Source organism: Dermochelys coriacea, chromosome 6 (genome assembly GCF_009764565.3).
Source record: "Dermochelys coriacea isolate rDerCor1 chromosome 6, rDerCor1.pri.v4, whole genome shotgun sequence".
Classification (NCBI taxonomy): domain Eukaryota; kingdom Metazoa; phylum Chordata; order Testudines; family Dermochelyidae; genus Dermochelys; species Dermochelys coriacea.
The window spans coordinates 12,694,635-12,722,255 of NC_050073.1; the positions used below are offsets into that span (position 1 = coordinate 12,694,635).

At 45.7% G+C, this 27,621-nt stretch overlaps 2 pseudogenes; one reads left to right on the plus strand and one right to left on the minus strand.

Annotated features, from left to right (window-relative positions):
* The window catches only part of LOC119856962, a 180,975-nt pseudogene that overhangs the window by 129,254 nt on the left and 24,100 nt on the right, over positions 1-27,621 (minus strand).
* LOC119856959 overlaps positions 6,446-27,621 on the plus strand; it is a 35,078-nt pseudogene continuing 13,902 nt past the window's right edge.

Below are 27,621 nucleotides of genomic sequence, written 5' to 3' on the forward strand. Positions count from 1 at the left end.
TGACACAGCTGCCCGATCCATTGCTACCACGGTTGAACCTTTCAGGATTAACTAAGGAGGTGCAAAATACGATCGAGGATCTGCTGTTCAAGGGACAAAAATCTCTTTTCTGAGCGAGCAGACAACTCCTTACACTCAATGAAAGACTCCCCAGTCACTCTAAAGTCCCTTGGCATTTACACACCCCTGCCAAAACGGAGATTGGGAAAATACCAGCTCCTTCCACAATCTCACCCTGAGCCATACTATCCACAGTGGCAGTTTGACAACCAATGCCGTCGTCACTGGCCTCCTAAAAGGCGCAGACAATCACCTGCATGAGGGGCACTGTCTCAAACACCCTCTAATAAGCAGCAATTTTGAAGGTTTGGTTGAGGTCTGGAGAACCTTCTGCCTGCTCCAGTTGCCCCAACCATCTGTAACGCCATCTACACACCAACAGTTTGGCAACCGCCTCACTCCATTTTTATCATCTTGGATGCTCATTACCTCGGACAGATGGGTCCTGGAAATAGGAAAGGAAGGTTACTCCATCCCCTTCCTAGCTATACCATCCTGCCAAACCCCTTCCACATCCCTCTTCAGGGACCCCCTCACTAGGCCATCCTGGAATGGGAGATGAGACATCTTCTACAACTGGGAGCCATAGAACTGGTCTCTCCACAGCACAGAGGACGTAGTTTCTACTCCCAATAGTTCCTGATACAAAAGTAGTCTGGTGCTTGACGCCACATCCTAGACCTTTACAATCTCAACAAGTTTGTCAAACTACAATGGTTCAAGATGGTCACCCTATCCACCACCATCCCAGTACTGGAACAGGGGGATTTGTTCTTGGACCTCAACCTACAGGATGTATACTTTCATATTGCAGTACACCCTGCTCACAGATGTTTCCTACCATTCATTGTTGGCCACAGTCAGTACCAGTACAAAGTACTACCCTTCGTGCTATCCACATCTCCGGGAGTTTTTTCCAAGGTACTTGCAGTGGTCACGGCCTTCCTCCACAAACAAGGTATCACCATTTTCCCATATCTAGATGACTGTATTCTCAAAGTGTGATGTGAGACTGTAGCACTGTGAGAGAAGTTTGAAATAGCCTGGGCCCCGTAAAGCAGAACAATTTGGAGTTTGAGGAGGAGCCGCTGCTCCATAACATAATCTCAGAGCTGGAACCTGGAGCAGAAGGAGGGCTTAGGCACCAACTAGGGTGCACCCAGGGGCTGAGAACTTTTCTCCTTATGTCAGGGCTCAAGGAACCCTGCAACCAAGACATGAAGGACTTTGGGTGTGAGTAAGTGTGGGCCCATCTGTCCCTTTGCAGGCTCAAGGCCTGACACCTATTGTGGCTACAATGATTTGCCCCCACAAAATTGCACCTACAGCTGGTTACAGGTAAAAAAAATTGATTGTGTTTCTGATCCTGTGCCCCCAAGTCTGTAGCTGGTAGATGGGTGTAATTAGGTGCATGGGGATAATTTTTATTTAGCTGAGCATTTGTCACATTTTCTGTGAGAGGCTTTTCAGTGATCTGTCCAACTTTATTTACTTTTGTTTGTCTCTAAATGTAGTGGAAGTTTTTCGAGGTTTGTTCATGAATTATTGTTCACCAAAACTTGGTTTAATTTGTTAGGGCTGGATTCGCGCCCCTCCTCTCCCCCGACTCCTTAGTCACCTGGAGTCACCTTATCCACAAGTAGTCCCACTGAAATCAACATGAGTAGAAATGGCAGAACATGGCCCTGAATGTTTACAACAATTTGGTTGGAGTCACACACATCTGACAGAGATCTTAGTGCTCATGCATCATGTCCAAATCTAAGATATGCTGCCTAAATAGTTGATTATTACTCTTTCATTCTGGAAATGTAGATTCTCTTTTCTGGTGGTTTATTTGCCTGCCATTTGAACTGAACTTATAAATATTTTTTAAAAACTCAACCCTATTTTAAAAGAACATTAAGGTTGTAAAATCAAGCACTCAAAAGTTAAGAAATGCCAAAATGAAGGTTGTCTGTGCAATCTTAATTCAGCCCCTTGTGCATATGCATTATTATTATTATTATTATTATACTGCCTTAAGTTATATGATTACACACTGTTTGTTTTTTTCACAAGACCATGCCTCATTCAGTGCATAGCATAGACTTGCTCTGGGAACAAATCAGGTCTGTGTCGTGAAAGAAGCTGTTGCCTGTAGAACCCCTATCTCATTTGTTACAGAAGTCGAATGGTGTGTAGTGGATGAGGCAGGGGACTTCAGGAAGAGAAAAGAATCATAGAATATCAGGGTTGGAAGGGACCTCAGGAGGTCATCTAGTCCAACCCCCTGCTCAAAGCAGGACCAATCCCCAATTTTTGCCCTAGATTCCTAAATGGCCCCCTCAAGGATTGAGCTCACAACCCTGGGTTTAGCAGGCCAATGCTCAAACCAATGAGCTATCCCTCCCCCTGATGGTGTCATAGTAAAAGTAGGTGGATGGTGCTCCAGAGAACTGGATTCTATCCCTGCCTCTGCCACAGAATGTCCAGGTGATGCTGGACAAGTCACTTAAACCAAAGTGTTCACAACTGGCCACTAATTGTGTGTTTCTCATTTTCTGGGTGGCTGACATGAGAGACACCTGGGGCAGGATTTGCAGAAGTGCTGAGCATCCATGACAGCAACTGAAGTCAATTGGAGCCATGGTTTGAACATATAATGTGCTTTACCATGGTAAATACTCTAGAAGATCAGGGCCCAGGTAACCCAAGTTGAGCTCCCAAAATGAGTGGATGCTTTTGAAAATTTCACCTTAATTTCTGTGCCTCAGTTTTTCCACTGTAAAATGGGGGTAACAATAACCCCTCACAGAGATGTTGTGTAGATAAATTCATCCGTGATTTTTAATTACTTAGTAAGGTGACAGCACCCTAGAAAAGCCCAAGGAGAAAATAATAATTTTGCGTTCAGTGCAGAGGTTGCTTGTTGTGTGTGGAATAACACCTGGGGCCACACATTGAATCAGGAGGATGAAAAGAAATATTGACTCACTGTCCATTCAGAGAATGAGGAGGGTCTTGTGGAAAAATGGTTTGTGATGAAAGACTGTATCATGGTGCATACACTCAAGGGGGCAGAACTCAGGTGTCCTGGGCAGCTTTAATTTTGGTATTTCCTAACTTTTGACTGCTTGACTTTGTAACATAATTGTCTTTTTACATAGGGTCTATTTGTTTGATGAATGACAGTTTACTCCCAATTATTTAAATAGCATGGGGGACACAGATATTATTCAGATAATCAGGAGTTCTGGTAACTGAGAGGCAGGGGCATGGCCCCTCTCTCTCACTCTCGGGACAGCGGGACTGCAGACTGCTCCCTGCACAGCCACAGAGCCAGTGACCCCTGATTCCTGCAGGCACAAGGTGTCTGCTCTGTTACCTGAACCTCCCGTTATCCGAATCGCTTCCTTTTCCCCCAGCTTGAAATGCACAAGATACATGCTGCAGAGGGCATGTATCTCAGGTTGGGGGACAAAGAAGGGATGTTCAGCTATCTGGTGGTTCAGATAACAGGATTTTGGATAAACGGGAGTATACGTGTATAGGAGCCGTTCCTGAAGAAGGTGTCCTGAGGAGTCTGTCTGGGCTGGAGTTGTGAGCACAGGCTAATGGACACAATAGGAGACCAAGCAGAGAGAGAAGCCATCGCACCCACCTCACCAATCTCAACAGATGAGGTCTCTGCAGCAGTAGTTATCTTAGTCACTCTAGGAGGAAATTTGATACAAGCGAATCCAGGGCCCCTTGGAAACCCCTCATGTAGGGACCCATGTACAGGCGACCTCCTGGAGTTCTTCCTAACCCCTCCATCCTTTTCAGCACACAAACAGTCCCTTGGCCAGATCCTCAGCTGGTGTAAATGTGGGTGGCTCCATTGATGTCAGTAGAGCTGTGCTGACGTACCCCAGGGGAGGATCAGAATCCTGCTGTCACGCCAGGCAGAAGCTCCCCCATTCTGGGACCATGCAGTGGATTCCTTATGACCATTCTTCTTATTGCTCTGCTGGAGTTTGTTACATCACTAGTTGCAGAAAACAGTTGTGCAAACTGCTGAGCCCAAGGGGTGTGTCCAAAAGGCAAGATTCCAGGAAAAATAAAAAACAGATGAAAAGATTTGTATGTGTGGGTGTAATTAGTACTAGGAAGGCTGAAAAAAAGATGAGAGCTGCTATAGAAATTCAGAGAGCTCTGAAGCTCTAAATTCAGCTTTAACTGGAGATGTTTTATGTTTTCTTTACTGCAGAAATAAACTTTGAGCCAATTGTTTCCTGTACCTCTTTCTAGATTCTCTGGGCGCCTGTGTTTGAGCATTGAGAAGACTGAGCGAACAAATCAACTAAGGGTTACCAGCTGTTGTTTCTAATAGCTGTCAAGCTAACGGTAGATACATATTCTCTGAGGATAGGCTACTTCTAATCTGAACATGTTGCAGTTTATACATTCAGGTTGCGGGACCTGTCAGAATGGGCTAGTCAGTATATCAGAAGTTACCATTGCTACCCTTCACCTTGCTGCTCTGATATCAAAACCTTCCTGAAGCCATGCAAAGCTAGCAGCAGGTCTCAGAACACAGATCCTCATACTCCAGGACTGTAATATACAAATTCCAGATTTTATTTGGTTGTTTTCTGAAATATTTTAAATTAAGGGGGTCCCATCTCTGTGTTGTCAAATCCATTTGGATGATAAGTATTATTATACCACTTTTCATCCTAGACCCTCAACAGGCTTCACAGACATTAACTAACCCGCATAACGCCCCTGTGTGCTAGAGCACTATGATTATCCCTACTTTACAAATGGGGAAACTGAGGCACAGAGAGACAAAGTCCAGTGAGTCCTTTGTGAAGCAAAATCCCAACGAGTTATGAACCCCAAGGTTATATTTCTTTCCTCTATCTGGGAAATATTGCAATTATTCCATATTAATTATTACTAACACCAATTTACTTTGTATTTTAAGTTTTGTTTCCTGATACTTGGTGATAGAATCATAGAATATTAGGGTTGGAAGAGACCTCAGGAGGTCATCTAGTCCAATCCCCTGCTCAAACCAGGGCCAACACCAACTAAATCACTCCAGCCAGGGCTCTGTCAAGTCGGGCTTTAAAAACCTCTAAGGATGGAAATTCCACCACCTCCCTAGGTAACCCAGTCCAGTGCTTCACCACCCTCCTAGTGAAATAGTGTTTCCTAATATCCAAACTAGACCTCCCTCACTGCAACTTGAGACCACTGCTCCTTGTTCTGTCATCTGCCACCATTAAGAACAGCTGAGCTCCATCGTCTTTGGAACCGCCCATCAGGTAGTTGAAGGCTGCTATCAAATCCTCCCTCACTCTTCTCTTCTGAAGACTAAAAAAGTCCAGTCCCCTCAGCCTCTCCTCATAAATCAGGTGCCTAAGCCCCCTAATCATTTTTGGTGCCCTCTGCTGGACTCTCTCCAATTTGTCCACATCACTTCTGTAGTGGGGGGCCCCAAACTGTATGCAGTATTCCAGATTTCAGAGTAGCAGCCGTGTTCTGTATTCGTGTGTCTGTATTCGCAAAAAGAAAAGGAGTACTTGTGGCATCCCAGATGTGGCCTCACCAGTGCTGAATAGAGGGGAATAATCACTTCCCTCGATTTGCTGGCAATGCTCCGACTAATGCAGCCCAATATGCCTTCTTGGCAACAAGGGCACACTGCTGATTCATATCCAGCTTCTTGCCCACTGTAATCCCCAGGTCCTTTTCTGCAGAACTGCTGCTTAGCCAGTTGGTCCCCTGACTGTAGAAGTAGATGGGATTCTTCCATCCTGCGTGCAGAACTCTGCACTTGTCCTTGTTGAACCTCATCAGATGTCTTTTGGCCCAATCCTCCAATTTGTCTAGGTCACTCTGGACCCTATCCCTACCCTCCAGTGTATCTACCTCTCCTCCCAGCTTAGTGTCATCTGCGAACTTGTTGAGGGGGCAATCCATCCCATCATCCAGATCATTAATAAAGATGATGAAAAAAACCAACCCCAGGCCCGATCCCTGGGGCACTCCGCTTGATATCAGCTGCCAACTAGACATCGAGCCATTGATCACTACCCATTGATCCCAAAGATCTAGCCAGCTTTCTATCCACCTTATAGTCCATTCATCCAATCCATACCTCTTTAACTTGCTGGTAAGAATACCATGGGAGACTGTATCAAAAGCTTTGCTAAAGACAAGATCTTATCATATCCACTGCTTTCCCCAAATCCACAGAGCCGTTTTCTCATCATAGAAGGCAATCAGGGTTGGTCAGGCATGACTTGCCCTTGGTGAATCCATGTTGACTGTTCCTGATTACCTTCCTCTCCTCCAAGTGCTTCAAAAATGGATTCCTTGAGGACCTGCTGCATGATTTTGCTGGGTACTGAAGGGACACTGACCGGTCTGTAGTTCCCTGGGTTCTCCTTCTTCCCCATTTTAAATATGGGCACTATATTTGCCTTTTTCCAATCGTCTGGGACCTCCCCGGATCGCCATGAGTTTTCAAAGACGGAAAACCAAAAACCGAGAATCAGTGACCTGCTTTTAAATGCCCTCGACAACCTTCCTCGGGAAAACTTTGAAAGGTTTAAAGACAAACTTGCACACTCTGACTTTGAGGGGAAAGATAACATCCCCCAAGGTTGGCTGCAGAATGACAACAGAATACATACTAAGAACCTCCTGATGGAATTCTATGGTGAAGATGCTGCAGTAGATGTAACCATAGACATTTTCACTCAGATCAATCTCAGAGATTCTGCTGCTAAACTCGGAGAAGAAAGAGAGAAAGGTAAGAGACCTAAAGTTACTGTAAAACCTGGAAATCTGCTCCAAGAATCTGCTCCAGGGCAGCAGCAGCAGGAGCAGAAGGAGAAACAGGGTGATGGCAGGAATGACAAGTTCCGAATCCCAGCAGGGAACCAGGGGGACTCCGAGCAGCAATGCCCAGAAGGGCCTAGATTCTCTTGCCTGCTCCACTCCCTTTTCACTACTCAGTTGGAAGAAGGGGAAGAGAGGCAGCCTGTAACTCTCCATCTGAGGAAAACCCCAATGTGGAGGAGTCCCCTATGGTTGTAGAGCCAACAGATCTGTGCAGAGTGCCATGGACATAGAGCGATGGGGATGAGGAGTGACTGGAGTGCATCCCCAGCTGCAGCACCATTCTTTGGGGACCAGTGGCAGCTGGCACAAGTTAGAACAACCCCAGGCTGCTCTACCCTGTGCTAGGGCTGGGACAGAGAATCAAGGTTCTATAACTAAAAGCTGATCAGAGCAGAGAGGCTGGCTCAGTATGTTATCCCCAAACAGCTGACTGACCCCATGAAACTTTTCTGGGGTTCCAGGCAGGAAGTTTATCTTACGGGCTATTTTAAATTAAAGACACATATTCAGTGCAATACAAACAACCAATAATTTTTTTTTGTCTTTTTATTTTTGAGATTGGGGGAGAGGGTATTTTATTTCTCTAACTGAGTTAAGTAGTCAGCAAACCTGGAGAGCTGCAATACCTACGGCCCCAGTCTGCATCCAGCAATAATAGCATTGTGTTAGCCACACAACATTCCAGGATGATGTGTTGTTGGGAGCACTCTAATGGGCCTGATTCTAAACTGCTTTATACTTTGTGTTGTCATTAATCTCTCTGTAAAATGAGCAGTCCGTGGAAATCCAATGCAACATTCAATACAAGCTGAGTGGAGATTTCCAAACTGGGAGCTTTTTGCAAGTCCCTTTGCACTCACTGGGCTCAATCCTCAGCTGTGCAAGAGCAGCATCCAGTGCAGCTGATGGTGATAAGATGAAGATAGTTTTACAATAGCCCATTCTGGCAGTGGAGCCATCAGGGTCCATTCAGGCAGCTGACAAGGCACATGCTCTTTCCCCAGCTATGCCTCCAACAAAGCTCCTACGCTGATGTCTACAAGGTGCAGTGGGTACGGCTGGTTACATAGGCCTTCCCTGTCCCTCTCCCGAAGGATTCCCCCTCACAGTGGATATCCCCAGGAGGCTGCTTACAATGGCTCTATGGCCCTTCTGCTTCCATCAAAGAGGTACAAATGAGCCATATCAAGGCTGAGGATGTGGTGCGCTTTGCACAGGTATAAATGGCTACACAAGGTGCAGGGCAGTGGAGAATTGGGCTCCCTGTTTTCAGTTATTTAAAAGTTCTATAAAAATATTATTTGGGGATTAAATTCCTCATGCTGTGTGACAGCCCAAAAATAAGTTTTGGGAAGTATCATAATACATTTGCCCTCTTGAGCTGCTTTATCTGTGCGTGGGGGGAGGAGGGAAGGTTTCTTTAAAAAAAATTCTGTCCTGCTTTATTATATATAAAGAAGGCTTGAGTGTTTTAAAGTGTTTTTTGTTCAACTCAAGCTTCCAATACACAGTTGCGAGAAAAGATATCTTCAAAACATCTGCCCCTTTAATTATACGGCTAAGAAAGCTTCCACACCACTTATCTGGATTCACAGTGAGACCCCCTGCCACAACCGGGGATGACTAAATGCAGCAGTACTGACATTTCAAAGTTTTTTTTTTTAAAGAACACTTTGTTAACATTTTTTTGTTTTGTTCTTTGGTGGTTTGCTTCCAACCCTTTCAGCTTGTTTGTTTTTTATAATAATACCCAGCTCTAATATAGGACTTTTCATTAGCAGATCTCGGTGCTCATTAAGAAAGACACTATGGCTATGTCTACACAGAAATGCAAGTCTAGGGTTAGTGGGACTTGAGTCAGCTGACCCATGTCAAGGAACCCTGGGTGTGAGCATCTACACTTCATTTTAACCCTAAGTTAAGGATTTTCTGACCTGTGCTTGAACCTAGGGCTCTAGCGTCCACATTGCAGTGCACAGACCTGAGTCAAAGTAACCCTATCCCAGAGTGCCTAATATCCCCCATCCCCGTGTCAAAACTCTAGCTCTATGAATACGTTGCACTGTAGGAAAAATCTAATGCCCACCCTGTTTCTTAACTGTGACAGTGCTGTTGATGGGATTCAAAGAATCATAGAATATCAGGGTTGGAAGGGATCTCAGGAGGTCATTTAGTCCAACCCCCTGCTCAAAGCAGGACCAACCCCAACTAAATCATCCCAGCCAGGGCTTTGTCAAGCCCAACCTTAAAAACCTCAAAGGAAGGAGATTCCACCACCTCCCTAAGGAACCCATTCCAGTGCTTCACCACCTCCTAGTGAAAACATTTTTCCTAATATCCAACCTAAAACTCCCCCACTGCAACTTGAGACCATTACTCCTTGTTCTGTCATCTGCTACCATTGAGAACAGTCTAGATCCATCCTCTTTGGAACCCCCTTTCAGGTAGTTGAAAGCAGCTATCAAATCCCCCCTCATTGTTCTCTTCTGCAGACTAAATAATCCCAGTTCCCTCAGCCTCTCCTCATAAATCATGTGCTCAAGCTCCCTAAACATTTTTGTTGCCCTCTGCTGAACTCTTTCCAATTTTTCCACTTCCTTCTTGTAGTGTGGGGCCCAAAGCTGGACACAGTACTCCAGATGAGGCCTCACCAATGCCGAATAAAGGGGAACGATCATGTCCATCGATCTGCTGGCAGTGCTCCTACTTATACAGCCCAAAATGCCGTTTTCCTTCTTGGCAACAACGGCACACTGTTGACTCATATCCAGCTTCTCGTCCACTGTAACCCCTAGGTCCTTTTCTGCAGAACTGCTGCCGAGCCGCTCGGTCCTTAGTCTGTAGCAGTGCATGGGATTCTTCCATCCTGTGTGCAGGACTCTGCACCTGTCCTCATCAGATTTCTTTTGGCCCAATCCTCCAGTTTGTCTAGGTCCCTCTGTATCCTATCCCTACCCTCCAGCGTATCTATCACTCCTCCCAGTTTAGTGTCATCTGCAAACTTGCTGAGGGTGCAGTCCATGCCATCTTCCAGATCATTAATGAAGATATTGAACAAAACCTGCCCCAGGACCGACCCTTGGGGCACTCCACTTGATACCGGCTGCCAAATAGACATGGAGCCATTTATCACTACCCGTTGAGCCCGATGATCTAGCCAGCTTTCTATCCATCTTATGGTCCATTCATCCAGCCAATACTACTTTAACTTGCTGACAAGAATACTGTGGGAGACTGTATCAAAAGCTTTGCTAAAGTCAAGAATTCAGCTGCCCATAAGGCGACACGAGTACGTAAACTGCAAAATTAGCACCTTTGGTGGCTGTCTGTTTGATTGCAGTATGTGAAGGTTTTATACTGAGCTACCATCTTATCTGAGAGTTGGGCTCTCCACCTCTAGGCTGAGTCACATTCGTAGGAAAATGCCCATGTGCCCCTGTTCTAAGGATAATTAGGACATCAGTCTCCAGGGCTGTCCAAATATTAAATGAAACTTTGCAATTCTTAATTTTTAAAATGGGCTGTTCAATGAAGCTGTTTATGTATTTTTGTCTGTTTTGAAGTTTGACATAAAATGACGGTTTCAGAGGAAAAATACATCCCCACCCCAGGCTGGCTGCTGCCAGCTATGGAGTGCTGCAATGTTTCCCAAGGGCTTGGGGTGCAGTGTGCTCCAGCACCCCCCAAGGATCCTTTATCCATGCCCCCACCGCACCCCAGAGGCAGAGGCAAAGGATGCCTGGAGTCTGTGGGGAAGTTTTGGGGCTCCTCCCACGCATTGCCCTCACAGTGCACGCTGCCCAGGCATCTCTACACATGCAGCCACAGGGAGGGCAGTAGGGGCCTGGGAGCAAGGGTCAGAAAGTAGAGAGGAACCAAGTGGCTGCCCTGCAGGGAAGGGGAGCAGCAGAGTTCCCAGCTCAGCACAGCCAGAGGAGGGATAAAGCCAAAATCCTGGCAGCTGGGAGCCATCTCCAACCTCTCAGCTTTGTTCCTGGAAAGCTCTGCATAGCAGCAAGGAAGAGCTGGAGCCAAAGTTGCCACCACCATATGAGTGTGACGAGTGGGTTAGGCCCAGAGGCCCCCTGTAGAGGGTCTCAGGATCCTGCCACTCTTGTCCCAGGAAAGGAGTAGTAGAATAGGCCTCCAAGCAGCCTAGAGTGGCTGCAGGGGATACAGCTAATCAGGGCCCAGGAAAGCCATATAAGAAGGACCTGCAAAGGCAGAGACAGGCAGTTCCTTGCTGGAGCCAGAAGAGTGAAGCTGGTGCTCCTGGCTGGCCAAAGGGAACTGCAGCACCATGGACAGCTCAGTGCCAGCTGGGACTGGGGGAGCGAAAGAGGTCCTGGCTGGCTGCTGGGCCTGAACATAGAAGAGCCCTGAGCTAAGGTTGAAACACTGGTGAAGGCTGGGGCGGTGGGGAAGTGATCTAGGGAACTGAAAGCAGCTTAGTTAAAGGGACACAGTGGCATGTGGCTGCTATTCTTAGGGTCCCTAGGCTGGGACTTGTAGTAATGGGTGGACTTGGGGCGGCCCCCAATAGGCCACTGGGAAAGTGGCTGATAATTGGACAGCCATAACTCCCAAGAAGGGGATCTGAACTACTTAGTGGCCCAGCAGAAGAGCTGGGGCCAGAAGGGCCCAGAGAGGAAGTATCCATTGCCGCCAGGGAGGAGGCCCTGGGGCTACAGCCTGATACCAGGACTGGAGCTATTTAAAGACTGAAGATGCACCCGACCAGAAGGGGCACTCATGAGAGGTCAGTGCCATGCCATTACAAGGAGGCTGCGGGGAAGGTTTGTGGCTGGTTCCCAGTTGCCACCCTGGCAGTGCCACAACTGGGGCAGCCCTGCACACACAGCCCCAGGGGGTTCGAGAGCAAGGGCCAGAGAGCACAGTGGGAACAAGAAACTGCCATGCAGCAAGGAGGAGCTGGAGCTCCCTCCACTGCAGGAGGCTATGGCTGACTCCCACTCAGTCCCCTGACAGTGCACACAGCCCAGGCACTCCTGCACATGCACCCCCAGAGGGGCTGGGGTCAAGGGCCAGAGAGAGGAGTAGGGACCAAGCAGCTGCCCTGCAGGGAGGGGGAGCAGCAGGGCTCCCAGCTCGGTATAACCAGGAGAGGGATCACTCCCAACAGCTCAGTGTCTGGGAGCTGCCTCCTGCCTGGCAGCTTTGCCCCTTGGTTCAAGGAAGCTCTGTGCAGCAGCAAGGCGTAGCCAGAGCAGGAGCTGCTGCTGCTGTGAGAGGAGCAGCAACAGGGAACGTGCTCGACCAGGCAATAATGGTGCCTTTGGCTTTTGTGCTGGCTGCCTGCAGCGCTGCTCCTCTTCCATAAGGACTTCTGGGATACATGCAGAGGACTTCCAGGACCTGAATCAAGCCAGGGCTATGTGCACACAGGAAAGCAATAGGGCTTGCAGACCCTCCAGCACTGCAGGGTCCTGGGACCCTAGATTTAAGCTCTAGGTTAGCACAATTGCTGCATGGACACAAAGTGGGGGTTAGACTTGAGCCCAGGCTTGCCTTGTTGTGTAGACATACTGTAAGTGGCTACTCAAGTTGCTTTTTAAAAAAAAAAGTATTGCTTCTGGTGGACATTTTGAACAGGTCATTGAACTAGTGTCTCCTAAGAAATTCTCTCTGCCTGCCTCAGCCGTGGGTTTTCTAGGGAGCTCATTACTGCAGAGAACCCTGAATGAATCACTTGTCCCAATGTCCTGAACTCTGTGATTTTTGTTACATTAACATTCATGTGAAATTTCTCTTTCAGCTTTGGGTCCTCAGCAAACACCTGAAATATCAACAAATGGTATGTGACATTCCAATAAAGAATTGCATTGCATGATTACCAGTGATTACCAGCGTTAGGCTAGATCAGCCAGACATTGGGTTTACTAACAGAAATAATAAGTAACCCCTCAGAGGGCAGACTCATCAGATCACACAGGTTATGCAGGGTTTGATGAGGGATGAGGAAATGAATGGGGAGATCTCCAGGAAAGAATCAGGTGCTGCAGAACATGGTTCTGGTGAGGAGGTGGAGCTCTTGTGTCAGAGGCAGAATTGACCCAGTGCAGCAGGGTCAATGATGCTGGAAGACACTCTCCTGCTAGGGATGCCATCTTTTAAATGAGGCAGAATAACTAGAGGTCAACATTTGTGGTCACTGAAGGTACTATGGCACTTTGTTAAACCTCTAGGCCCTGCACAAATTTTAGGTTATATTTAGTTATATTCTTTGTACCTAAATTCCCATCACTGTTTCAGTTATACCTGTCATTCTCCATCACTTCATGCCCTACTTTGTTACAGAGTGCTACTGTGCACTGTTAATACCTGACAGGTTTCACCCTAGAGGTGGCTGCATTTCAGTAACTGATGAAGTGATTCTTTATATATATATATATAATATGCATAGAAGGTCTGAGCCTACATTTTTCTCTCACATCACTGATTTCAATGGGCTCACTGATGTGAGTAAGGACTGGGCCCATAGTTCATTTATGTGGGGATACTTTATGATGAAAGGGGCACTATAAACTTACAATACCAGTATTATTATTTAAATAGCTTTATTGTATCATTACAATAATATCTAATGCTTCTTGTCACTAACTCTGCTTACAGAGTGAAGTATAGAGAACATATTAAAAACGAATACAGCACAATAAAAGACAGGAACACTTGTCTTGGTGAGAATGTGAAGCTAAACAAGAGATACACAAAGCTGATAATTGTAAATGAACATTGTCACAAAAAGCAGAGAGAACATGAAATAATGGCCTTGGGACGGAGACATGCAGAAATCATGGCTAAGCACGCTAGTCCTATCACCATACGTGACTTATTTGAATCTGATGGAAATGGAAAATCACCACCAATTGTCGTGCTACAGGGAGCTGCAGGGATTGGAAAAACACTGACAGCAAAAAAGATCATGTTGGACTGGGCAAATGAAGAACTGTATCAGAGCAGGTTTGATTATGTTTTCTACAAAATTGTAGGGAAATTAGCTTTAACAGAAAGCAGAGAAGTGTTGAAGATTTGATTTTAAAAAATTGTCCTGATCATAATGCACCAACTAAAGAGATTCTGATGAATCCAAAAAAACTCCTGTTCATAATTGATGGTTTTGATGAACTGAGATTTTCCTTTAATGAACCAACAAGTAATCCATGCTCTGATCCCTGTGAGAAGCAGCCAGTGGAAATCATACTGAGCAGTTTATTTAGGAAAAAAGTGCTTCACAAATCCTACTTAATCATTACTACAAGACCAATTGCCCTCCAGAAACTCGGGCAGTTTTTGAAAGATGAACGTTATGCAGAGATCCTGGGATTTTCTGAAAATGAGAGAAAAGAATATTTCTACAAGTTCTTTGGGAATGAAGAACAAGCAAGAAAAGCCTTTAACTTTGTAAAAGACAATGAAATGCTGTTCACTATGTGCTTTGTCCCCATTATGTGTTGGATCATCTGCACGGTTCTGAAACAACAGATGGAAGCAGGTGAAGATCTTGCACGAGCTTCCAATACAATCACTGGAGTGTACATGCTCTATCTCTTCAGTTTAATAGAGGGTCACAGCAGCAATTCAAAGCAGCGGGTACAAGGTAACTTGAAGGGACTTTGCTCCTTGGCTGTAGATGGACTCTGGAGGAAGAATATACTGTTTGAGGAAGAAGTTGTCAAGAAACATGGCTTAGATAAACCTGATTCCCTCTTTCTCAATGAGAACATGTTTCAGAAAGGCATTGTCTGTGAACTTGTTTACAGCTTCATTCACTTGAGTTTTCAAGAGTTTTTTGCAGCTTTGTTTTATGTGTTGGAGAAAGAAGAAACAGTGACAAATTCAGAAACTGCTACACAACCTGTGGAAAAACTGTTTGAAAAGTGTGGAAAATCTAAGAATTATTTAATGTTAACAGTGCGGTTCCTGTTTGGTCTCTTAAATAAAAAGAGAATGGAGGAGATGGAGAAAAATCTTAGCTGCAAATTTTCACCCAAAATTAAAAATAATTTACTAATGTGGGTTAAAGAAAAACCCTTTTCGTCGTTGTTCAACTGTGATAAATTGTCTTCTGATAAGGAGACGACAATTTTCTATCTTGATTACTTTTACTGTTTGTATGAAATTCAAGAAATAGAATTTGTACAGAGTGCAATGAATCATTTCACTCAGCTAAAATTAACACATCATACCTTTACCAAAATGGATCAAATTGTTCTTCAATTCTGTATAAAGAATTACTGTAAACTGGAGTCAGTTTGTCTAGAGTACTGCGCGTTTCTAACTGAAGACCTGAATGAAGATTCCCCAGGACCATGCAAGTGGCCACATCGGTGAGTTTTATCTGAGCTCTAAAAATACCCACATAACTTATTATTTTTTAAAACTTTTTTTTAAACATTGATTCCCCCCTCCCCCACATAGGTTTTCATAGCTCACAAATGACTCACCATAAAAGTGACTCAATTTAGTGACAAGAAAAGGAGTACTTTTGGCACCTTAGAGACTAACAAATTTATTTGAGCATTAGTTAGTCTCTAAGGTGCCACAAGTACTCCTTTTCTTTTTGCGAATACAGACTAACATGGCTGCTACTCTGAAACCTGTCATTAATTTAGTGACAGACATTTAAGACTGCGAAGGACCATGCCCGATCCACCCCAAACCTTAAAAACATGGAAATAAGAGTAAGGAAAGACATGTGCACTCACTTCTACCTTCATGTTGTCTAAACATTGTCATTAATGCTGCAGTGCTCCACTTGGCTTTCACCTCAATCTCCAGTAGCTACCAAAAGCAATATGTACCCCAACTTCATCACACTTACATTCCAGTGCAAAACACTATGGAGTGCTAGAGTGTGGAGCTGGGAGGAATGAGATATGAAAATGTTGTGGATGGCTGAGATCTTTTTAGAGATGGAGTGGGTGTTCCAGAGACAGCAAGAGAAGTGTGGGGTGGGAAAGAAGAGGGGTGGGCATGAGGTTAGGAAGGATGGCAGCAGAGGGGCCAAGGTGTAGGGGGGAGTGAGTGAGGGATGCCGAGAGGGTGAGAATTGAGCCCAGGTTAGGGCAGATATCATCAGGAGGCAGCTATGGTCATGGGACTTGTATCTATTTGGGCTGGAGTAGCTAGAACAGGTGGGAACCGTAGAGGGGTGAGGGAACACAAGGAAGGGAAATGAGGCCACTGGAGGGAGGAGGACAGCTGCTGTGATGAAGAAATGGGGTGTTATGAGAACCATGGGTGATTGACAAGATTACAAACAGCAGCAACAACAAAAACTCAGAAGAAATTTAGCTACAAATCTGTAACAAGCCTCTACAGAGCTTGTGCAAATGGAGTTTTTTCAAAGGCTTATAACTTGGCCACACTTGGGTATAGTTTCATGGGAACAGCAAAAGGCATGGTCCTGCTACAAAGACCTCTCCCCACCCTTGCTAAATTTCAAGTCCCTACTCCAAAACGTGGAGGAGCGAGAACTTCTGAGGGAAAAGGTTGCAAGATATATTTTTGTTTTACCCACGTTAAAAAAAATCTAATTCTCAGAAATGGCTGAACCATTTTAGAAGAAACTTTCACAATATTTAGCCTGATGGAAACACCAGGCATGGAAAATTTCTGCCCAAATGATTAAATTTTGGCAAAGTTATAAGCAACTGAAAACAGGGACATGTCCAGCAATCTTAATAATAGGAGTCGCTACCAGCTCTGCGTATAATAATCTTTGTATACACATTGTCTGTTATAATGTGTAGATATGGTGCCTTGCACACTGGGACCCTAATTCTGGCTGGAGCCTCCAGGGACTATGATACTACAAATAATCAATGATAATAACTTTGGTTCTGTGCACTAGATCCCAGCTAGGGGAATCCACTGAACTGTTTTTACTTCTTTCTTCTTTTTGTTGTTTGACTGGAGAGTAGCAAAAAAAATTACTTTTTGACCTAAGGTGAAGATCTCTATTTTTAGTGCTCTAATCCAGGAACCTCTTGTCCAATTCACTTCAAATTTGATAGAAAAATTCAGTCTCCACCACAAACCTAACCAGACTACTCAGCTAGTGTTTGGCATCCACTTCCCCTTTGGGGAAGGAATATTTAAGTTGTTCATGGTAAATGTAGAAACAGTAATTTGCACATATGCAATTGGTTTGGGGCTCTTTCTAAACCAGAGTGTTTGCAGGCAGCCTGATGTGTAGCTCAATTTTGTATTTCATAGTTTTCAGATTGTGACAGGACATATACGTCCCATGCTGACAAGGAGGAGATTAATGATGGCCTGCAGACCCTGTCAGCTCCACTCTATGACAGCTGCAGCAGATGACAGGTAGGGAGTTAAAAGGAGACAACCTAGTGCATTTGAGTGCTGTCCAGAAAGGAGAGGAGAGTCCTGCTTCTGCCTCTATGTGAGGGAAGCCTGGTTATACACAGAGTCAGAATCAGCTTTCCAATTGGAGAAGCCTCCCAGTGGATGGGACAACCAGGCCCTGGGGGACTGACCAAAGGACTAGCTATTGGAGACAGGCCCTATGTAAATGGGCAGGGTCCTGCCAAAGACTTGTGGGATGATCCTTAGTAAGAGGTTTTGGTTTTCTCTTCATTTGGGACTTTAATACCTTGGAAGGCGGGGACTGAAGAGTGGCTTAGCCAGAGGGCTAAAGCACCACTGCACTGGACATCACAAGAGGCAATGGCTGATCACTGAAGACCCTGAGGCAGGGTGCAGAGTGCTCTGACAGGCCATGAGGCTGCTGTGGAGCAAACCCTGTCACACAGCGGATTAAGTTAAGCCACTCTCCACATTCTGCAAGGGTGCAAGGCAGAGCTGGGCAACCTTAACTCTGCATTAATACAAACTTTTTGGAGAGCTAATATCAGTTATACATAGGTACTGTTTGTCTGTGGAACTTTTTATAACATTTTAATTAAACAGTAAATCTGTGCACCAAACCAAATGTGCCAATGTATCTGCCACTGCCCAAATGCTACCGCTCAGTCTGAGGGATTTTTCTCACCCAATGCCACTATAGTATGGGGCAAACTTCCTAAGTCTGGGAAACAGGCTTCCAGGAGTTCAAACGTTTCAGAGTAGCAGCCGTGTTAGTCTGTATTCGCAAAAAGAAAAGGAGTACTTGTGGCACCTTAGAGACTAACAAATTTATTAGAGCATAAGCTTTCGTGAGCTACAGCTCACTTCATCGGATGCATTCGATGAAGTGAGCTGTAGCTCACGAAAGCTTATGCTCTGATAAATTTGTTAGTCTCTAAGGTGCCACAAGTACTCCTTTTCTTTTTAGGAGTTCAAACCTCACCTCTTCTAAGTGCTGCTTATAGTATATTCTTATGTAATTCATTACCCTTTTCACTGACCAAGGCCATGAGTCCCAATCTTAGAAGGCAGTTCCCAAAGACCTGCTGAATACACCCCATTGTTTGAAGACACTGGCAGAGAGATTATGCAGGTCACTACTGGGAGATAACACAGCTCTCTAACATAACAAACCCCAATTTCATCCACTGAAGCATACTGCCTCTCATGTTCACTACGCCAGTTTTGCTTATCCTATCTCTAACCACTACAAATCATATTCCTCACCCAAAGCAAGGGATAGAATCCAGGATTCTAGATCGATAATATTCTATTGCTGATCAGTAAATACTTGAGTAACCCTCTGTGAAAGTGTTTATCAAGACCTCCTCCGGTGGCTGGTCTACAAGAGGGCTGGCGGTTACCCCGTGTAAGGACCAAGGTGTGAGCGGTCAGGCCCAGTGGTTGGAGTTAGGAGCCAGGAACTAGGAGCTAGGTCTCAGAGTTGGAGTCAAGGGACAAACCAAGGCTCAAAGCCAGAGCCAGAATCAAGGATAGGGTGGAGTAGCAGGTGTGACGTTGTACCCCATAATGCTTTACGGGAATATGACATAACTGGAATATGTTTTAAGCTACATGTGCCATGTAACATATCTCTGTAAAGGTTATGATCTACTGAATCTATGAATCCTATCTGTATACATCTCTCATTTTGATATTCGAAGTTATGAATATTGGGTGCACACTTGTTTGATTCTGCGTAGATTTTAGTGAAGCAGTTGGTAAGCTTCCTGAGAAAAGACTATTCTCAGTAAGTGCCCAATCAAGAAGCCCTTAAGCCAACAATGAACTTGGAGATGTCTGGGCTTTTCCAGGCTTGGCTGGTAAGGAACTCAGTCATGCATGGACATGTGACTTGCCCACATGACTCCAAAACTCCATTTTGTAGCTGGACTTTGCATAGAAGAGAGGAGGGGGTCTCCACCCACAAGAGAAAGTCTATTTAAACCCCTGGGAGACCCCTCCATTTTGTCTTCAGCTGGCTAAAGAGAGAGCCTCTCCACCCCCAAGGATACCTGAAAGAAACTGGAACAAAGGACAGTAACTACAGGGGGTGTGAGTGATTGCTGGAGCCAGACTAGAAGGAGACTAGTCTGTAAAAGAAAGCATACTGGAACTTGTGAGGTTTTATCTGTATTCAGTTTGATTAGACATAGACTTGTGTGTTCTATTTTATTTTGCTTGGTAATTCACTTTATTCTGGCTGTTACTACCTGGAACCACTTACATCCTACTTTCTGTATTTAATAAAATCACTTTCTACTTATTAATTAATCCAGAGTATGTATTAATACTTGGCGGGGGAGGCAAACAGCTGTGCATATCTCTCTATCAGTGTTATAGAGGGTGAAGAATTTATGAGTTTACCCTGTGTAAGCTTTATACAGGGTAAAACAGATTTATTTAGGGTTTGGACCCAATTGGGAGTTGGGCATCTGAGTATTAAAGACAGGAACACTTCTTAACTTGCTTTCAGTTAAGTCTGCAGCTTTGGAGTATGTGGTTCAGACCCTGGGACTGTGTTGGAGCAGACTGGCATGTCTGGTTCAGTAAGACAGCATGCTGGTGTCCTAAGCTGGCAGGGAAATCAGGGGCAGAAATAGTCTTGGCACATCAGGTGGCAGCTCCCAGGGGGTTTCTGTGATCCAACCCATCACAGCAGGGACTTGGAGTGAAGCAGGAAAGCAGGAGCAGGGGTTGGAGGAGCATCTGGGATAAAGAGGGCAGGAACAGGCATGACGACAGAGCTAATGAGTCATGGTCCAAAGTGGGCATGGTCCAAAGCGGTAGCCAGCCAGGGATCCACCCTAGTTGCTCAGACAACTTTCTGTGCCTCCTGGCTTGAGTAGTGCATCTGAGCCAATCGGTGGGGCTGGATCTCTCCCCCATACAAGAGGTTCATGGGCAGAATCCTTAGTAAGGTAGAGCTCCTCTAGCTCCCTTCTCCACTGATTCTGTGATCTTCTGGGTGGAGGACATGGTCTGAACACTGCTCAGGAACCACAGGTTAGGGTTTGGGAACCATGATCCCTCTGATCATCCACTCCCCTAGCGTACCTCACCCTAGGTAGTAGTGGACTGGGTTTTCCAGGTGGTTTTTGTGGAAGGTGTTTACCAGGTCAGTGGTGTGAACATCCTGCAGTAGTTCCCAGAAGTGTATGGAAAACCAGGTGTATTCGGAGGGAACAGGTTAAGCTGACTTGAAAGATTGACTGGGTATGTTTGCCAGGGAACTTGTTGGGGCCAAGGAACTGGAAGTCCAGTTACGAGAGGGCCTGTCCATGTGTGGGTATTTTGTTGAGAGCTATACCCTCTGGCCTACTGAAAGGAGGGGCTCCTCCAATCATTGATGGTCAGCATAATGTTTTTAGTTCTTCTTGGCATTCTCCAGGTGAACTTTAGATCATCTTGGGTTTGGCGTAGCTGTTGTAGCCAATCAAGGGCTGCTTGGTTGTGGCACGCTGTGGATAGCTCAGGTAGAACCCAGGGTGGAACCCAAAGTCTGAGGGGAAAAAGGGGCTTTGCCATATAAAGGTATGTTCTGCATAATTGTACGTGAACTCTGCCTGAGGTAGCAGCAAGGACCATTTGTTCTGGTGGAATTTTATGTAGCATTGAAGATACTGTTCCAGAATCTAATTAGTTCTTTCCCTTTGATCTTTTGTCTGGTAGTGGTAGATTAAGGAGAGACAGAAGCAGATGCCCAAAATCCAGACAGCATTTCTCTGGAAGTGGGAGATAAATTACACATTGTGGTCAGGGTTGATGTGCTCCAGGAGGACATGGAGGTGGACAATTTGATCCAATCAGAGTCAGGCAGTTTCCTGGGAGGAGGTTGGGCCAGTACAGGTGATGAAGATGGCCATCTTTGTGAGGTGGTCAACTACTGTCAGAATGGTCATGAACCCAGTCCCTCTTATACCTTAGCCTGCTTCACAGAAACACCACAATTACTAACTTTTACACCTTCAAACCTGTTTTACAACATCACCCTTATGTACACAATACCATAAAACATGGCACTTTTCACTTACTTTTCATTAAACGTACAGAACACACTCATCTGCTACCTAACTGGTGACTATCCCTATGGCAAGAAGACCCCTGTGCCCTGCTAGTGAAACTGCCTACACAACAACACAACACTGAAATGAGGCATACTGGATCTCCCAAGGTTCATATTCACCTGTTTCCTTTGGTCACTCACGCAGATGTCAGAAAGAGGGGCTCACCCCACACACCTAGAATCCAGAGCCCCACAGATCACGTCATATAACAATCACAGCTCTTCCAACCTGCACTAACTAATCCCACAATAATTCAATACAGCTACACCTAACACAGTGAATGCAGCTGGAGTGCATTCCTAGTGGCTCAGAGAAGGTAGAGTTATGGTTGTGTGGACATACACTTATAAAGTTTTTGGAGGATACCAAGCAGGGAGGGGTTCCAAGTGCTTTGGAGGCTAGGATTAAAATTCAAAATGATCTGGACAAACTGGAGAAATGGTCTGAAGTAAATAGGATGAAATTCAATGAGGACAAATGCAAAGTACTCCACTTAGGAAGGAACAATCAGTTGCACACAAAGAAAATGGGAAATGACTGCATAGGAAAGAGTACTGCAGAAAGGGATCTGGGGGTCATAGTGAACCACAAGCTAAATATGAGTCAACAGTGTAACAGGTTTCAGAGTAGCAGCCGTGTTAGTCTGTATTCACAAAAAGAAAAGGAATACTTGTGGCACCTTAGAGACTAACAAATTTATTAGAGCATAAGCTTGCATCCGATGAAGTGAGCTGTAGCTCACGAAAGCTTATGCTCTAATAAATTTGTTAGTCTCTAAGGTGCCACAAGTACTCCTTTTCTTTTTGCAAACAGTGTAACACTGTTGCAAAAAAAAGCAAACAACATTCTGGGATGTATTAACAGGAGTGTTGTAAGCAAGACACGAGACGTAATTCTTCTGTTCTACTCTGCACTGATTAGGCCTGAACTGGAGTATTGTGTCCAGGTCTGGGTGCCACATTTCAGGAAAGACGTGGACAAATTGGAGAAAGTCCAGAGAAGAGCAACAAAAATGATTAAAGGTCTAGAAAACATGACCTATGAGGCAAGATTGAAAAAAAATTAGGTTTGTTTAGACTGGAAAAGAGAAGACTGAGAGGGGACATAACAGTTTTCAAGTATATAAAATGTTGTTACGAGGAGGATGGAGAAGCAATGGGCTTAAATGGCAGCAAGGGAGATTTAGGTTAGACGTTAGGAAAAACTTCCTGTCAGGGTGGTTAACCACTTGAATAAATTGCCGAGGGAGGTTGTGGAATCTCCATTATTGGAGATTTTCAAGAGCAGGTTAGACAAACACCTGGCAGGTATGGTCTAGACAATACTTAGCCCTGCCATTAGTGCAGGGGCCTGGACTAGATGACCTCTCAAGGTCCCTTCCAGTCCTATGATTCCATGACATGTACCTTAACTGTGTATTTTCAGCTATACACAAGTTTGAGTTTTGCTGAATTCAGTGTTCTAGAAGAGCACAAGCAATTGCTGAGCAACGTTAACTCTGTGTTAACAACTTTTTTACCATGTAATCTTAGAGCTGCTATTCAGGAAGAATTGGCAGAAGTCAGATGCAGCCTGGATGTGAGGATCTAGAGAGAAGTTTGAGTCAAAGATGACCACCGAGGGTATGGGCCTGTGTGACAAAGAGGACAATGGTGCTGTTCACAGCAAGAAAGAAGGGAGGAAGAGGGCTTGGTGGGAAATATTCAGTGATCTGTTCTGGCTGCGTTGAGTTTAAACTGACCACTAGACGTCAAAAGGGAAGGTCAGAGACAGTCTGAGATTTTAGTTTGGACAATAGAAGAAAGGTCCATAGCAGAGAGGTAGGTCTGCGAGTCAACAGTATAAAGAGGGTAGTTGAAATTGTGCTTGCAACTAGGACAAGGTGTGGATGGAGAAGAGGAGGAAGCAAGGATGAGTCCCTGTGGAACACACTCAAAAAGCTAGAGGGGGATGAGGAGGCTCTTCCAAACAAAGCACTGAAGGAACAATTAGAGAGGCAGGGGTAGAAACAGGAGAGAACTGAATCATGAAAGCCAGTGGAGGGCAGTGTTTCAAGAAGAGCATGGCTGATGGTGTGAAAGGTGGCCAACAGGTCCAGGAGGATGAGGATGGAGTTCTGGTTCTCAGCTTTGGCCAGGAAGAGGTCATTAGAAACTTTAACAAAAGTGTTTTCTGGGAAGTGCAAGGGATGGAAGTTCGATTGAAGAGGGATTAAGATGGAATTGGGGAGAGTATTTCCAGACAGGAATGGTAGACAACAAATTCAGTGAGTTGAGAGAGAGAGAGAGAGAGAGAGAGAGAGAGAGAGAATGGAGAAAGGGCAGTAGTTGGAGAGGCAAGTAGAGCGAGGGTGGGATTTGTAAGAAGGGAGCAACTAAAGCATTCTTATACTATGAGGGCCAAGAACCAAAGGAGACTGAGAGGTTAAGAATGAGAGGGAGGGGATGAGAGTGGGAGTGAGGAAGATCAGGAGATGGGATGAGGTCTGTTTGTGTGATCCGGCTGGCAGCATTGCCTAATGGTAGGTATTGAAGTGAGATATAGCATTAACTTTCCTGAATTTGATGCAAAACCTCATCAAACCATCTGGTTTTGGTACTAGGATGAGGGGCTCCTCCACTCATTCTGGGATTCTTCGACAACCCCCAGGGCTAGCATTGCCTCAAGTTCCTCATGGACTACTCTCCACATTTTCTTTGTCAAGGGGCAATGGTGGTCCTGTACCTTCTTTCCCGGAGTGGTGACGATGTGACAGTGAGTCTGGCTCATCCTCCCTGGTCATGTTGAGCATTGTTCCCTCTAATTTTTTAAAACCATATGCGGAATGAATTTTGTTATATGCACCAATATGGGGGTGATGTGTGGCAGGGGTGGGGCCAGGGGGTTTGGAGTGTGGGAGGGGGCTCAGGGCTGGGGCAGAAGGTTGGGGTGCGGGGGTGAGGGCTCCAGCTGGGGGTGCGGGCTCTGGGGTGGGACCAGGAATGGGGAGTTTGGGGTGTGGGAGGGGACTCAGGGCTGGGGCAGAGGGTTGGGTATGGGGGATGAGGGCTCCAGATGGGGGTGTGGGCTCTAGGGTAGGCTGGGGATGAGGGGTTTGGGTTTCAGGCTGCCTTGAGGCTGCAACGGGGAGAGAGAGGATTCCCCCCAGTCCTCTCTCTCCGCAGGAGACTGGGGCTGAGGGAGAGCACCTTTGATAGCTTGCTGCGTGGCTGTGCAGCTTAGAGGGAACTTAGAAGTTGAGACTATCAGGGAAGACTCAGGACAGTTGACTCAGTTGGGATTGTTGTTCCGGCCCCTCTGGAACAGAGGTCAATGCCTGACGTCCTCAGTTCTGGGGGTACAGAGGTATCAAACTTTCCCAGGCTTTCTAGATTTTCAGGAGGTTGTTGTGTTAAGTATTTGTCTCCTTCCGTTGCTTTGGCAGGTGAATTTCATAGTTCATGAGCTCTACCCTGACCACCTCAAACGGCTCTTGCCACCACGCTAGAAGCTTAGATTCCAAGGATGGGAGAAACAGTAATATCTGGTCACCTGGCTCAAACATCTGCAGTCGAGTCCCAGATTATATAGGCATTCTTCGGTTCTTTGGGCTCTCAGTAGCTTCTCCCTGGTGAAAACTTCTCCCCTCTTGCTCCTCCCAAGTTTTCTATAGGAGGTCCAGAATCACGCTGGGCTGCCACCCATTCAGGAGCTCAAAAGGGGGAAAACCCATAGAGGCTTGGGGTACCTCACCTACGGCGAAAAACAATGCTGGTAGTAGCCTATCCCAGGGTCATGGGTCGGTATCAATTAATTTCCTTAGCATGGATTTCAGGCTGACACTGAATTGTTCCACCAGCCTGTCAGTCTGTGGATGGTACACTGATGTCTTGAGGACCTGGATTTTTAGTAATTCACACAACTCTTTCATCAGCTGAGACATGAAGTTGGACCCCACCATCCATCAGGATTTCCTTTGGGATTCTGACTCTGATGAAGACCTTCATTAGCTTGCACACTACGGCAGGCACTGTCAGAGGGCTTCCCCTCCCACCCCGGTTCTTGTCACGCAGACAGAAAGCAGAAGACCAGATGTCCGAAGTGCCGGCAATAAGATGTTTTTTGGGGTTAGTTCCAAGCAAATATATCAGTAGCTCTACATGCCCACAGAGTCTGTGTTTCCCCAGTGTTCTGTTCCCAGCTCTGACACTGCACAGCCTTTATCCTGTGTCCCCCTTCCCAGCTCCAAGCCGCAGAGCCTTGCCTGTGTCCCTGTTCCCCATTTCCCATTTTTTCTACCTCCTTCTTAGCAGGTCCAAATATACCTGCAATGCACGCCCCTAATCACACCCCTTACAACTTATGGTCATGTTCCATTTTGGACGGTCATGAGTTAGGGGTCTTACCCCTCCCATGGGATACAAAAGAGGTGGGATGAAGGAGTGAGGTTGTGTTCTGGCCAAGGCAGGCTTTTCTTTAGCTTTTAGTGTTTCTTATGCCTTCCCCACCCCATCCCCCTTTGCCCCTCCTAACTGATTGCTTGTCCTAAGCTAGGCAGCCTTACAGTGTATGCTTATGGATTGCACTCCCACCATGTCCTGTAATACTTTATCTGCTCTATCCCTTATCTCTTTCCATTGTATTAAAAGTCCCATCTGGTGGTGGAAAATGCAACACAGTGTCCTTCTTCATTGTTCTTCACACATATTAGTATAAGATATAAGAGTATCAAAAAGTCAAACCCAAAATTCTATTTTAGGCTGACAAACAAGCCTGTATTCTAACAAGTGCCTTTGTCATGCACAATGGAATTGCCTCCAGATACCGGGTGGCATGGTCTAGAATCACCAGTATATACCGGAACCCAGACCCACTCTTCTTCAGGGGTCCCACCAGGCCCATTCCTACCCACCCAAACCATATTCCCATTATGGGAATTGGGATCAGGGTGCCTTGGGCATCCTGTTGGGCCCTGTTAGCTGGCACCAAGGGCTTAAGGTACAGAAATTGCACAAAAACCTTGTGGATGCCTGGCCAAAAATTCCTGAGGGCTACCCTTTTCAGTGTCTTCTCTCTCCCTAAGTGTCTGACACACGACACTGAGTGGACCAGGTGTAATAGCCCCTGCCAAAATATCTTGGCAACTAACCGCTGCTGCAGCGTCTTCAGGGTTTGGGGGCTTTGTGTTACTTGGTACAGTCTCTTGTTGTGGATTTCAAATTGGGGTCTCTGTGATGTCCAAGATCCTCATTCCCCTTCCCATTAGAGGTAATTCTCTGGTCCCAGGCATGACTTAGGTTCTGGTCTTCTCTCTGCTCCCACACAAAGTCCCTATTGTTCATCAAGCATTCTTGGCCTGTCTCATCTAATGCCTCCACTTCTGCGGGGCACAACACTAGTGGCTCTGCCTGCCCTGAGGGACTCTCACCTGAGTCCTCCATCTCCTTTCGGTCCATGAACCCGCTTACTTTTGGGTGTGGGTTTGTTTCTGTGGGATGGTTGCTATTCCATTGCTTCAGGAAACCACCTCTGGTCACATATCAGGATTACAGGATAGGCAAAAATAGTCACTAGGCTGACCCTGCAGATTTCCTCATGGTCTTTTACTTAAAGCTGTACCTTGGTCAACGAGTAGGGCTGTACATCCTGTGGAAAAAATCGAACTCCACTCTCAGGTTGGAAGCAACAAAATCAGAGACAGCTTTATTCGAGCAATTGCAAGGAAAGAATACTGCTGGCAGAGAGCATCTCTGCCTCAGTTTCTCCGAAATACAAGCAATATCACACAAGCATTTATACTCTTTTTGGCATGCATTAAATTAAAAACATCTACATTTTATTTATATTATGTCTTGTCTGTATTTTCTCACTTTCACTTCTCAAAACATCGTTATCTCAAGGCTAGGTCACACTGACTCTGTGCTGCTGTTGTCCCACCCGCTTGTGACGTGAGCTCGGCTTCTACAGGTCTAGTGATATTAGGTTAAGACTTAAGATAACAGTTGCTTTGTCTCTGACACTTAAATGGCTGGACTTAAATCCTCTCTTTCCCTGCTTCCGCACTTCCCATGAATGCACTGGAGGTAGATGGGGGCCCGAGCCATTTCAGGGGATTCCACCAGACTGGTCTGGACAATAGTCTGGCTGCACCTGGAGTCCACTAGGCCCATTATCTGGGTGCTGTTGACCCACATTGGGAGCAGTAGATGGGGTGGGCCCTCTTCTGAGCTTGAGGGCCTGTGGCCCA